This window comes from Canis lupus, chromosome 4 (assembly GCF_003254725.2).
Source record: "Canis lupus dingo isolate Sandy chromosome 4, ASM325472v2, whole genome shotgun sequence".
Lineage (NCBI taxonomy): Eukaryota > Metazoa > Chordata > Mammalia > Carnivora > Canidae > Canis > Canis lupus.
In genome coordinates, this window is record NC_064246.1 from 65525065 (window position 1) to 65538853 (window position 13789).

The following is a 13789-nucleotide window of genomic DNA, read 5'->3' on the forward strand; positions in this document are numbered from 1 at the left end:
ATTTTTCATTATGTATGAAAAATGTCATTTCAGACACCATTTTTACAATGATGTATTTTTATTGATCATGAAGTACATGTTTTAATTTAACTGCATTTTCAGCTACATATGTTCTTTAATGAATGAATCTCTAATATGTTCTCCATCAAGTTGTATAGTTTGTTTTCAGTCCTCATATCAATTTCTTAGGTATTCAGAATGATTTGATATTTATTTAGTTGTGTTTAAGGGACAAGGCAAGCCTAGAGTCCTCCTACTACTCTCCCATCTTAGCTTGGCCCTATCATTATAGTCTTAAATTACAAAGACATCCCACAGGTTAAGAATCTGCTCTGGGAATGTGCTACATTGTAAACAGTGATTTGAGATAGTAGAAAACAACATTGTAGAGTAATTCAATGCTTCTTAAGAGAAAGACTTCAACAAAAAGTTGACTACTTATATGCAATGTTTCATAAATTTGAAGACTGGTGTTAGAATCATAAAATTTGAGAGGTCTGTTTGATTTAATGAGTAGTTATGAATAACCATACTACCTTTCATTTTTATGGAAATGCTTTTATAATAAAATGAAAAGTATCCATTCTGATTCCTATCTTCCAAGAGCATTCAGTATGTAAAATCATGCTTGGAGAACTGAAAACTGTCTACTTTTTCAGATGTACACAGGCCTGTCTTGGTGATGAAGAAAACTCTTTATTTTCAAAGAGAATACATATTTAATAGAAAGGAAATCCTAACAAGTCATTAAATAATCACTTATGTTCTAATCAGCTAATTAGCCACTAATCTTCTTAAGACAATGATTTTATTCTATATATCCCCGAAATAAAAATCCTAGCTTATTGAATAAAGTTAAATAGAAAGAAATCATCACACTTTTAAAATCTTTTTTTTTTTTTAATTTTAAAGATTTTATTTATTTATTCATGAGAGAGACAGAAGGAGAAGCAGGCTCCACGCAGGGAGCCCAATGTGGGAGTTGATCCCAGGTCTCCAGGACCAGGCCCTGGGCTGAAGGTGGCGCTAAACCGCTGAGCCACCCAGGCTGCCCACACTTTGAAAATCTTGATGGAGATTTTAAAGTAGAGAGCATGGGAAGTGCTGGCAATCGGTTAATCATTTCATTACTTAATATAATTAATATATTTTACATATGTTTTTATTAACTTCTGCTGTTTTCCTAATTGTTATAAACATTTTTGGAATTATAAGAAGGCAGTTTCTCTTTTCTAATCAATAATTTCCTCCTACTTAGAGCTGTATTTGACATAAAGCCTGATACCACAGATGAAGACAGAAACTGCAAATTCTTTAAAGAATGGAATTCGTCCAGGGTAACTTCAAGAGAATCTGATATTTAGGGAATGTGCTCTGACTAATATACAAAACAACTCATAAAAATGAAATATGAATTCAAAATTTCAATCCTTGTGGGAGAACCTCCATATCTGGTATCCTTCATTGATACCATTATTACAACAGAAAAAGAGTCAGATATTACATTCTTAGTCTCTTTTACCCAGAGAATTTTCAGAAAATGTATAACCAGATTTTCAATCAGTGACTACTTGCATTCAAACACCTTAGCAGTTTAGTGGTGAACAAGAGGGTCAAGGACAATTAACAAGTAATTGTAGATGCTCTTAGAATAACTAAGGTGTAAACTCAGCATTTTTTCTAAGTGGGTACCAAGAGGACTTTAGGCGGCTGGGTGTCAGAGAATATTTCCTTGATGTAGTGAAATTTGAGGAAGAAAATTAAAGAATGAATAGGAACTAGCCAGGAAATTATGTGGTGGAACAGCATTGCAGATTGAGGAAAGTGTGTGAGCATCCAGAGACTAGGGTACATTTAAAAATATTAAAGAAGGGCAGCCCCAGTAGCTTAGCAGTTTAGCACCACCTTGGCCCAGGGCATGATCCTGGAGATCCAGGATCCAGTCCCACATTGGGCTCCCTGCATGGAGCCTGCTTCTCCCTCTGCCTATGTCTCTGCCTTTCTCTCTCTCTCTCTCTCTCTCTGATAAGTAAAAGAGAAAAAAAATAATAATATTAAAGAAATTTAATATACTAGGGCATAGTGAACAAAGGGAAAATGTATATTGTAGAGCAGGAAAAGGTCAGATAGGCTAGGAAGTCAGAACTTCATCTCGAAAGCAACAGGAAGCCATTAAAAGGCTTAAGGGAAAGGAGTGACAATAAAGTTGGCATTTTAAAAAGATTTCTGCCTGGATTATGGAAAAGAATAAGAGTTGCAGTCAGACAGGGACATATAGATACAGATAATATAGTTAGAAAGTTTGGAATGAGTTTAAAGGAGAGATTGTTACTTTGACTACAATGTTAGAAATGGTGATACAGGGAAATGGAAAATTACTGAAACTTCTGGCACTCGAATTTACATGATCTGGTAGTCTTGACAATTGGGATGAAGTTGTAGTGGATCTAAAATAAGGTGATTCCGTTTCCTGATAAGGGTATAAATCATAGATATAAAAATAATACAAATGTGATTAAAACTTCTATTTTAAATTTATTTGAATTTCTTACATTTACCATGCTATGATTCTGGCTTTCCCATCCTAACCAAAAAGGGTCAGAGAGAGAGAGAGTTATACTTGATGTTTTCACTTCCATTTCTTACTTCCACTCACTCTCAAGTTATTGCAATCTATTTGTAATAACCCCTAATCCTGACATTTCTATACATACTCCAATGAAACCATTTAAAGCAAAATCACCAAAGCCTTTACTAAAGCTAAATCCAGTGGACACTTAAGCTTACCTCTATTTAGACGTCCCAAACATTTCAGGGATGAAAGTATGCCTTACAATTGTTTTTTCTTTAAAACTCATGTATTAGTAGTATTTCTCTAAAATGAATACAATAAAATAATGGAAATAAAAGATGAAAGAAAAAGAGAAGATATTTGAAATTAAAATTATCTCTATGAATTTCAGGAAATATTTAAGAATGTAAGAGAAATGTAGGAGAATGTAGAGAAAATGTAAAGAATATACATAAATGTAAGGGAAAATGCAGACTAGATATATGAAATAAATAATAAGAAACATAGATCATATCCAGCATAAAGGATCAAATGCAAAGGCTCAAGATCCAAGTAGAGAATTTCAACCCAAGAATTCTATATGTAGTCAGGTTATCAGCTGAGTTTAAGAAACATTTTCAGACAAGAAAAGATTCAAGAAACTTATATCTCATTTAGTATTCCTTAGTGGTTTACTTGGGGATTGACTCCCACAATATGAATAAATAAACCAAAAGAGAAACATAGGCTCTGAAAATAGGGAACTCAAACAGGGATATTATAAAGGGAAATCCTACTGGATATCAGCTAGGATAGGGATGCTGGAAGAAAATTTCTTGTGCAAAAAAATAAAAATCATTAAAAATCCACATAACCAAAGGAAATGCCATCAAATGCTGTACTTGACATTGTGGTAAACAGTCAGAGTAATGCAAACACTGTATGGTTTGATAGGTTCAATTGCAGTACAAAATTATAATCCACCTATATACTGTAAAAGTAAAGATGACAAAAGTTAAAAAGTAGAAATGAAAGAATAATTTGTTACATTTCATTTGGTAAATTTGTCTAGAGTTCTCTGAACAAGCTACAGAGATATAAATATGTAAAGTTGCAAAGGAAACCAAAGGAAGAATTAACACTAGGGACACAACTGCAGAATGAGAGAGAAAGTGAGAAAATAGGGGTGGCTGTTAGTGGCTAACACTACTTTTCCATGGTGAAAAGTCAAAAAATGTTGCCATAATTAACCCACTTAAGAAAAAGAAACAAGTGTATTACTTAGCAATATAGACAAAATACCTTTTGAAAGTGGTAACATGGGAAGAGTGAGTGAGTTTAATAATGGAATGTTGTCTTCATTATATGTATTAAACGACATTTTTAGTATCATGTTTGTGCCATTCCCTTTATGTATATTTTAATTGCACAGAAAATTTTGAAAATAAAATTTCATTAGAATTTTAAATGGCAATGATGTTATAGTCTCTTTAATATTTTTAAAGATTTATTTATTTATTTTAGAGAGAGGGAGGAGCAGGGGAGGGCACTGAGCACAGTGCCAGGTGTGGGTCTTGCTGTTACTACCCTAAGATCATCACCTGATCATCACCTAAGATCATCATAGTCTCTTTAGATCTGATGGGATGAACTGCTGATTTTATATATTCAAGAAAAAAATTATATTTGCAACTTTGTTTTTCCAAAGTCCCTTCCTCAGTGACTATTTTGAGTATCAATCATCTTTCGCATATAGTGTAGTACTGCAATTAACAGAAACTTTTCCATTTTATCTTTCTTTTTTGAATTTGTCATCTTATATGTAACTTCCAATACCTCATTGATTCCATTATCTGCCTACGTCTAGGTGTCTTTTTCAATGAGTAACTTATTATTTTTATTCTTCACATCATAGGCAGGTCACATTTTCATTCAATTTTGCAAGTCTTGTTAGGTATGAGGGAAACAGACAAAAAGAAATAGCTCCTATTTTCAATAAGTATTATATTCTAACAAAGATAATTATCTAATTCCCAAATTCACTGGTTATGGTACAATACCTCTTTTCTTATAATATGCTCCTTTTGAGTACCCCGTACCCCTACATTGCCCCTTGAAACTTGGTCCTTCTTGGCTGAGTTGAGTTTTTTTGGTTCTGTCCCATCTGGCTAGTTAATCTCAGTTCCCTTAACTTGATCAATTTCCATGATTCATCTGCTTTTAAAATGTAGGTTCCACTTTTTTTTTTTTTTTAATCTATTTGACACATTCTCCCTTGGTGATCGCTTAGTCATTGACTTTGTGTATTTTTTTCTCTTCTAAGTGCCTGACCTACATATAAGCATTAGGATGTGCCCTGGACATCGTAAGCTTGACTTATTAAAACTGAAGTTCCTTTCTGTCCCCTATACTCACTCAAATTGCTTCCTTATGTCCTAAGATAACACAAAACTTGGCATTAGTGTAGGGTAGGCTTGTTAAAACACAGACTGCTAGAATTTGTAATTCAGAGTTTCTGATTCTGTAGGTCTGGGGTGAAAACTTCAAATGTGCATTTCTAACAAGCTCTCCAGTGATACTGGTGGTTTATATGCATCCTGACTGCACCTTGAAAACCATTGGCAGACAGCAATCAGCTAATATTTGTTAGATCAATAATTATTATAAATTGATTAATGTTTGAAATATATAATATAGGTTCAAAAATCAAATTCAACTGTATGTTTAAGTGAAAAATATTCATAGAACTTCAGTCTGAAAGAGCAAAGAAATTCATTTGGTGTAGTAGTTTCTTACTGTAGTCTAATAAACTAAAGTCTAAAGGGATTAAATGATTTGTATGAGGAAAAATAACTAGATTCAACCAATTCTGACTTTCCATAAAAATAACTTTATATGTAACATTTGTATTTAGCTAATTAAGGATTAGTTTTCTAATTCAAGATAGATACTGAGCAGATTTCTTGTTTCTCTAGATGAATAGGCCTTTGCACATAGCCATAGATCTCATAAAAATGAACTGAAATACTACTAACTTGTAATGCTGTCTCCCACACCCACAGAAATGCATGCAAAGGGCAGAGAAATCTAGTATCCTGGTTAATTTTAAAGATACTCACCAATCCAAGCAGTGTTTGGGCAAGCAATTTTTTGAGAAAAATAAACAGAGATTACTTGACCCCTACTGATCCTGAAACAAGTTGTGTCCTTTATTTGTCTAGAACTGTCATCAATGCAGTAAGTATTAAAACTGAGGCAGTCCTGTGCTCTTAAGCTGTTTTATTGTTTTCCCAAGTTTGAATGTTTAACAGGATTCACAAGACTTTACTCATATGAGGCTTTTGTTTAAAGGCAAAGGATACAGTGCTTTGGAGAAAGAGGATGCAGACATGCATCAAAGACCCAAGAGCCTTTCCCCAGCATGATGGGCTTCATCTTTAGGCATGTGGAACATGCAGAGTTTCTGACTTGAGCCACCAAAATCTGTGCAAGAGCCTTGGATTGGCTTCAGGAGCTCAAAAACAAAGTTCTCAGTAGCTCTTTAAATAAGTCAAAATAGTCAAACCAGATAGACTGGTTGCAAATCATTAGTGCAAATGTTAAACTTAGGGTTTAGGTCTGGGTGGAGGCTCAGACCCTAAACAATACATCTAATATCCCACTGCCCTCTTTTTTTGGCTAAGAGTAAAAATCAGATGCACAGGTGTCTCTAGAAATAAAGGTAGAGCTTTTCAACCCAGGTGCAAATCAATTTTATCCTACACAACAGTCTCTTAGAGGTCACTGAAACTTCTTACTTTCAGACCAGCTGCATGAGGGATCAAGCAGACAGTTACCCAGGTCTCTAGAAGTGGGTTACCAAGATTAGGTAGGCATATAGATTCGAGTTCTTCAGGAAGAACTAACCAATCTTTCTCAAGTACATGCTAGAAGCCACTTATACACAACGACAGTGACAGCATTGGTGCCTAAATTTAAAATCCTTAAATCATAATCAAGTTGCTTCAGAGAGAGATATATTTAGGCCTGCAGGCTTTAAATACTTGGGGGACAGTCTGGTGACCGAATAAAGGAAGTCTCATGACAAAGTTGTATTTCCTTTAAGGATACTAATCTCCAAAAGGGAATATCTTAAAAATAAGAATGTTCTGTGAAAGGAAGGTATGTACAAAAAAAAAAAAAAAAAATGAAGAAATGTCATAGGTTGCTGTTTCTGGTTAGATATATGTGCTATTGAGTACTAATTACAGCTTTGCTAATTACAGACAAGGAATTGGGGACCTCTATCTTCTAGTAAAAGCTAAGTTATCAGGAAAAGATGTGAGAAAATAAATTTCCATGTGTTCTCCAAAACACATCAAATGTGTTTTGTTTAAGAGAAGAATCTTATTCCAGTATGTTTATCCAATTCTGGTGCCTACTTTTTAATTTGTATTCAGTTTTATCATCTGTACAATGAAACTCATTTGGGGGGGCTCTAATTAATTTTTTCAAAGTATACACTCATGACCACCTGCATTTGCAGCACCAAGGAAATATTTCTCAAACTTAAATGTGTATGGGTCATCCTACGATCTTTTTTTAACATGTAGACTCTGATTTCATAGGTCTGGAGTAAAGCCTGAAACTCTTCTAATAAGTTCCCAGTTAATTTCTACGTGCCTTTTTGAATACTAGGAATTTATTTTCAAAGTGTGTATATGTGTGTGTGTCTAAATTCACAAAAGTAGATACATCAAGGGAATCAACCTCAGGAGTTAAGTCTGAAAATCTGCATTCCCAAATACCAACCTCACCCCAAGTTTTATAAACAATCAAGTTTAAGAACTACTCGGTTAAGTGAATTTAACATCTGTTAAGTTTTAGATATAAAATTACATGGATCTAGTCTCACCCTGATACTCTCTTAAGTCCTAAATTAAAGAGTGACATATACTTTATAGGGCATCTGTGTTGCTTGAGTATAAGACTTGGAGACAGCTGCCAAGCTCTCTGTCACTAAATTCAAATTTTAATTAGGTCTGACCTTTTGCTGTAAGGTCTAAGATAAAACCTTTTTTTTCTACCCAAATTTAGGAGATTCTGTATCCAGATGAGGGGCCAAACCTCAACTTCATACTTCTTTTATAACAGAGCTAAACAAAAATATTCCAAAAAAATAACCTCACATTTTTTTTTCTTGTCCCATCACTGGCTTTTCTGGGGTGACACTCTTAATTCATTCTTTTTTTTTTTTTTTTTTTTTTTAGTTTAAAATTGTTTTATTTATACTCTCTTTTTTTTTTTTTTTCTTTTTTTTTTTTATTTTTAATTTTTTTTTTAATTGGTGTTCAATTTACTAACATACAGAATAACACCCAGTGCCCGTCACCCATTCACTCCCACCCCCCGCCCTCCTCCCCTTCCACCACCCCTGGTTCGTTTCCCAGAGTTAGCAGTCTTTACGTTCTGTCTCCCTTTCTGATATTTCCCACACATTTCTTCCCCCTTCCCTTATATTCCCTTTCACCACCATTTATATTCCCCAAATGAATGAGAACATACAATGTTTGTCCCTCTCCGACTGACTTACTTCACTCAGCATAATACCCTCCAGTTCCATCCACGTTGAAGCAAATGGTGGGTATTTGTCATTTCTAATAGCTGAGTAATATTCCATTGTATACATAAACCACATCTTCTTTATCCATTCATCTTTCGTTGGACACCGAGGCTCCTTCCACAATTTGGCTATCGTGGCCATTGCTGCTATAAACATCGGGGTGCAGGTGTCCCGGCGTTTCATTGCATCTGTATCTTTGGGGTAAATCCCCAGCAGTGCAATTGCTGGGTCGTAGGGCAGGTCTATTTTTAACTGTTTGAGGAACCTCCACACAGTTTTCCAGAGTGGCTGCACCAGTTCACATTCCCACCAACAGTGTATGAGGGTTCCCTTTTCTCCACATCCTCTCCAACATTTGTTGTTTCCTGCCTTGTTAATTTTCCCCATTCTCACTGGTGTGAGGTGGTATCTCATCGTGGTTTTGATTTGTATTTCCCTGATGGCCAGTGATGCAGAGCATTTTCTCATGTGCATGTTGGCCATGTCTATGTCTTCCTCTGTGAGATTTCTGTTCATGTCTTTTGCCCATTTCATGATTGGATTGTTTGTTTCTTTGGTGTTGAGTTTAAGAAGTTCTTTATAGATCTTGGAAACTAGCCCTTTATCTGATATGTCATTTGCAAATATCTTCTCCCATTCTGTAGGTTGTCTTTGAGTTTTGTTGACTGTATCCTTTGCTGTGCAAAAGCTTCTTATCTTGATGAAGTCCCAATAGTTCATTTTTGCTTTTGTTTCTTTTGCCTTCGTGGATGTATCTTGCAAGAAGTTACTATGGCCGAGTTCAAAAAGGGTGTTGCCTGTGTTCTTCTCTAGGATTTTGATGGAATCTTGTCTCACATTTAGATCTTTCATCCATTTTGAGTTTATCTTTGTGTATGGTGCAAGAGAGTGGTCTAGTTTCATTCTTCTGCATGTGGATGTCCAATTTTCCCAGCACCATTTATTGAAGAGACTGTCTTTCTTCCAATGGATAGTCTTTCCTCCTTTATCGAATATTAGTTGCCCATAAAGTTCAGGGTCCACTTCTGGATTCTCTATTCTGTTCCACTGATCTATGTGTCTGTTTTTGTGCCAGTACCACACTGTCTTGATGACCACAGCTTTGTAGTACAACCTGAAATCTGGCATTGTGATGCCCCCAGATATGGTTTTCTTTTTTAAAATTCCCCTGGCTATTCGGGGTCTTTTCTGATTCCACACAAATCTTAAAATAATTTGTTCTAACTCTCTGAAGAAAGTCCATGGTATTTTGATAGGGATTGCATTAAACGTGTATATTGCCCTGGGTAACATTGACATTTTCACAATATTAATTCTGCCAATCCATGAGCATGGAATATTTTTCCATCTCTTTGTGTCTTCCTCAATTTCTTTCAGAAGTGTTCTATAGTTTTGAGGGTATAGATCCTTTGCATCTTTGGTGAGGTTTATTCCTAGGTATCTTATGCTTTTGGGTGCAATTGTAAATGGGATTGACTCCTTAATTTCTCTTTCTTCAGTCTCATTGTTAGTGTATAGAAATGCCACTGACTTCTGGGCATTGATTTTGTATCCTGCCACGCTACCGAATTGCTGTATGAGTTCTAGCAATCTTGGGGTGGAGACTTTTGGGTTTTCTATGTAGAGTATCATGTCATCGGCGAAGAGGGAGAGTTTGACTTCTTCTTTGCCAATTTGGATGCCTTTAATGTCTTTTTGTTGTCTGATTGCTGAGGCTAGGACTTCCAGTACTATGTTGAATAGCAGTGGTGAGAGTGGACATCCCTGTCTTGTTCCTGATCTTAGGGGAAAGGCTCCCAGTGCTTCCCCATTGAGAATGATATTTGCTGTGGGCTTTTCATAGATGGCTTTTAAGATGTCGAGGAATGTTCCCTCTATCCCTACACTCTGAAGAGTTTTGATCAGGAATGGATGCTGTATTTTGTCAAATGCTTTCTCTGCATCCAATGAGAGGATCATATGGTTCTTGGTTTTTCTCTTGCTGATATGATGAATCACATTGATTGTTTTACGGGTGTTGAACCAGCCTTGTGTCCCAGGGATAAATCCTACTTGGTCATGGTGAATAATTTTCTTAATGTACTGTTGGATCCTATTGGCCAGTATCTTGTTGAGAATTTTTGCATCCATGTTCATCAGGGATATTGGTCTGTAATTCTCCTTTTTGGCGGGGTCTTTGTCTGGCTTTGGAATTAAGGTGATGCTGGCTTCATAGAACGAATTTGGAAGTACTCCATCTCTTTCTATCTTTCCAAACAGCTTTAGGAGAATAGGTATGATTTCTTCTTTAAACGTTTGATAAAATTCTCCTGGGAAGCCATCTGGCCCTGGACTCTTGTGTCTTGGGAGGTTTTTGATGACTGCTTCAATTTCTTCCCTGGTTATTGGCCTGTTCAGGTTTTCTATTTCTTCCTGTTCCAGTTTTGGTAGTTTGTGGCTTTCCAGGAATGCGTCCATTTCTTCTAGATTGCCTAATTTATTGGCGTATAGCTGTTCATAATATGTTTTTAAAATCGTTTGTATTTCCTTGGTGTTGGTAGTGATCTCTCCTTTCTCATTCATGATTTTATTAATTTGAGTCTTCTCTCTCTTCTTTTTAATAAGGCTGGCTAATGGTTTATCTATCTTATTAATTCTTTCAAAGAACCAACTCCTGGTTCTGTTGATCTGTTCCACAGTTCTTCTGGTCTCGATTTCGTTGAGTTCTGCTCGAATCTTTATTAACTCCCTTCTTCTCTTGGGTGTAGGATCTATTTGCTGTTTTTTCTCTAGCTCCTTTATGTGTAAGGTTAGCTTTTGTATTTGAGTTCTTTCCAGTTTTTGAATGGATGCTTGTATTGCGATGTATTTCCCCCTTAGGACTGCTTTTGCTGCATCCCAAAGATTTTGAACGGTTGTATCTTCATTCTCATTAGTTTCCATGAATCTTTTTAATTCTTCCTTAATTTCCTGGTTGACCCTTTTATCTTTTAGCAGGATGGTCCTTAACCTCCATGTGTTTGAGGTCCTTCCAAACTTCTTGTTGTGATTTAGTTCTAATTTCAAGGCATTATGGTCCGAGAATATGCAGGGGACAATCCCAATCTTTTGGTATCGGTTCAGACCCGATTTGTGACCCAATATGTGGTCTATTCTGGAGAAAGTTCCATGTGCGCTTGAGAAGAATGTGTATTCAGTTGAGTTTGGATGTAAAGTTCTGTAGATATCTGTGAAATCCATCTGGTCCAGTGTATCATTGAAAGCTCTCGTTTCTTTGGAGATGTTGTGCTTAGAAGACCTATCGAGTATAGAAAGAGCTAGATTGAAGTCACCAAGTATAAGTGTATTATTATCTAAGTATTTCTTCACTTTGGTTAATAATTGATTTATATATTTGGCAGCTCCCACATTCGGAGCATATATATTGAGGATTGTTAAGTCCTCTTGTTGAATAGATCCTTTAAGTATGATATAGTGTCCCTCTTCATCTCTCACTACAGTCTTTGGGGTAAATTTTAGTTTATCTGATATAAGGATGGCTACCCCTGCTTTCTTTTGAGGACCATTCGAATGGTAAATGGTTCTCCAACCTTTTATTTTCAGGCTGCAGGTGTCCTTCTGTCTAAAATGAGTCTCTTGTAGACAGCAAATAGATGGGTCCTGCTTTTTTATCCAGTCTGAAACCCTGCGCCTTTTGATGGGGTCATTAAGCCCGTTCACATTCAGAGTTTACTATTGAGAGATATGAGTTTAGTGTCATCATGATATCTATTCAGTCTTTGTTTTTGTGGACTGTTCCACTGAACTTCCTCTTAAAGGGGAATTTTAAGAGTCCCCCTTAAAATTTCTTGCAGAGCTGGTTTGGAGGTCACATATTCTTTTAGTTGCTGCCTGTCTTGGAAGCTCTTTATCTCTCCTTCCATTTTGAATGAGAGCCTTGCTGGATAAAGGATTCTTGGTTGCATGTTCTTCTCATTTAGGACCCTGAATATATCCTGCCAGCCCTTTCTGGCCTGCCAGGTCTCTGTGGAGAGGTCTGCTGTTACCCTAATACTCCTCCCCATAAAAGTCAGGGATTTCTTGTCTCTTGCTGCTTTAAGGATCTTCTCTTTATCTTTGGAATTTGCAAGCTTCACAATTAAATGTCGAGGTGTTGAACGGTTTTTATTGATTTTAGGGGGGGATCTCTCTATTTCCTGGATCTGAATGCCTGTTTCCCTTCCCAGATTAGGAAAGTTTTCAGCTAGAATTTGTTCAAATACATATTCTGGCCCTCTGTCCCTTTCGGCGCCCTCGGGAACCCCAATTAAACGTAGGTTTTTCTTCCTCAGGCTGTCGTTTATTTCCCTTAATCTATCTTCATGGTCTTTTAATTGTTTGTCTCTTTTTTCCTCAGTTTCCCTCTTTGCTATCAACTTGTCTTCTAGGTCACTCACTCGTTCTTCCACCTCGTTAACCCTCGTCGTTAGGACTTCTAGTTTGGATTGCATCTCATTCAATTGATTTTTAATTTCTGCCTGATTAGCTCTAAATTCTGCAGTCATGAAGTCTCTTGAGTCCTTTATACTTTTTTCTAGAGCCACCAGTAGCTGTATAATAGTGCTTCTGAATTGGCTTTCTGACATTGAATTGTAATCCAGATTTTGTAACTCTGTGGGAGAGAGGACTGTTTCTGAATCTTTCTTTTGAGGTGAGGTTTTCCTTCTAGTCATTTTGCTCAGTGCAGAGTGGCCAAAAGCAAGTTGTATTGGGAAAAAGAGAAAAAGAGAGGAGAGAAAGAAGGAAAGAAAAGACAAGCGAAAAAAAAACGAAAAAAAAAAGAAGAAAAAGAGAAAGAAAAAGAAAGGAGAAAAAAAGGGGGTGGGGGAAGGAAACAAATCAAAAAGCAAAACAAAACAAAAACAAAAACAAAAACAAACAAACAAAAAAAGAACCACCGGGGAGTATCTTCTGATTCTGTGTTCTTTAAGTCCCTTGGCTTCTCCTGGAAGTTGTCAGTCTAGCTGGTGTTCTGGGGGAGGGGCCTGTTGTGCTGATTTTCAGGTGTTAGCAGTTGGGGGAGCTGCTGTGCCCCTGCCTGGTGCAGGGCTCAGTGGGGGTTGTTTACCCCGTGAGGCCGCAGGAGGAACAGCCCCAGTGGCGGGGCAGCTCTGGAAACCTGGATTCAGCTCCGGAAGGAACTCCGGAGCTCTCCGTCTGCAGGGCCTGGAGGCTCCGGGGCGGGGCCGCTGATCTGCTCAGCTGGGGCAGGAGCGTCCTTGCTGTCCTGGGCCCTCCCGGTCTCTGCCTGTCCCGGGGGAGGCGGGATCCTGGGCTGTGTCCCGGCGCCCTGTGCTCCGGAGCCTGCGCTGTTGGATTCGCGCTCCCGGGCCGCGCAGCCCCCTCCGCGGAGCTGCCGCCCGAGCCCCTCCGAGCTGCTCCTGGAACCGCGCAGCCCCCTCCGCACGGAGCCTCTTCCTCTGCCCGAGCCCCTCCGAGCTGCTCCCGGGGCCGCGCAGCCCCCTCCGCGGAGCCGCCGCCCGAGCCCCTTCAGCTGCTCCGGGTCCCGCCGGGTCCCGCCGTGCGCGCTGCAGCCCTTAGGGAGCTCGGCGCACTCTCCTGGGCGCGCAGTTGCTGTTACTGTCCCCGGGAGCCCGAGGGCATCCTCGCCCTCCTGG

At 37.9% G+C, this 13789-nt stretch overlaps 1 protein-coding gene across 1 annotated transcript in view; it reads left to right on the forward strand.

Annotated features, from left to right (window-relative positions):
• Nucleotides 1–13789, forward strand: part of HCN1 (hyperpolarization activated cyclic nucleotide gated potassium channel 1) — a 392337-nt gene that overhangs the window by 312606 nt on the left and 65942 nt on the right. The gene's annotated exons all lie outside the window — the stretch shown is intronic.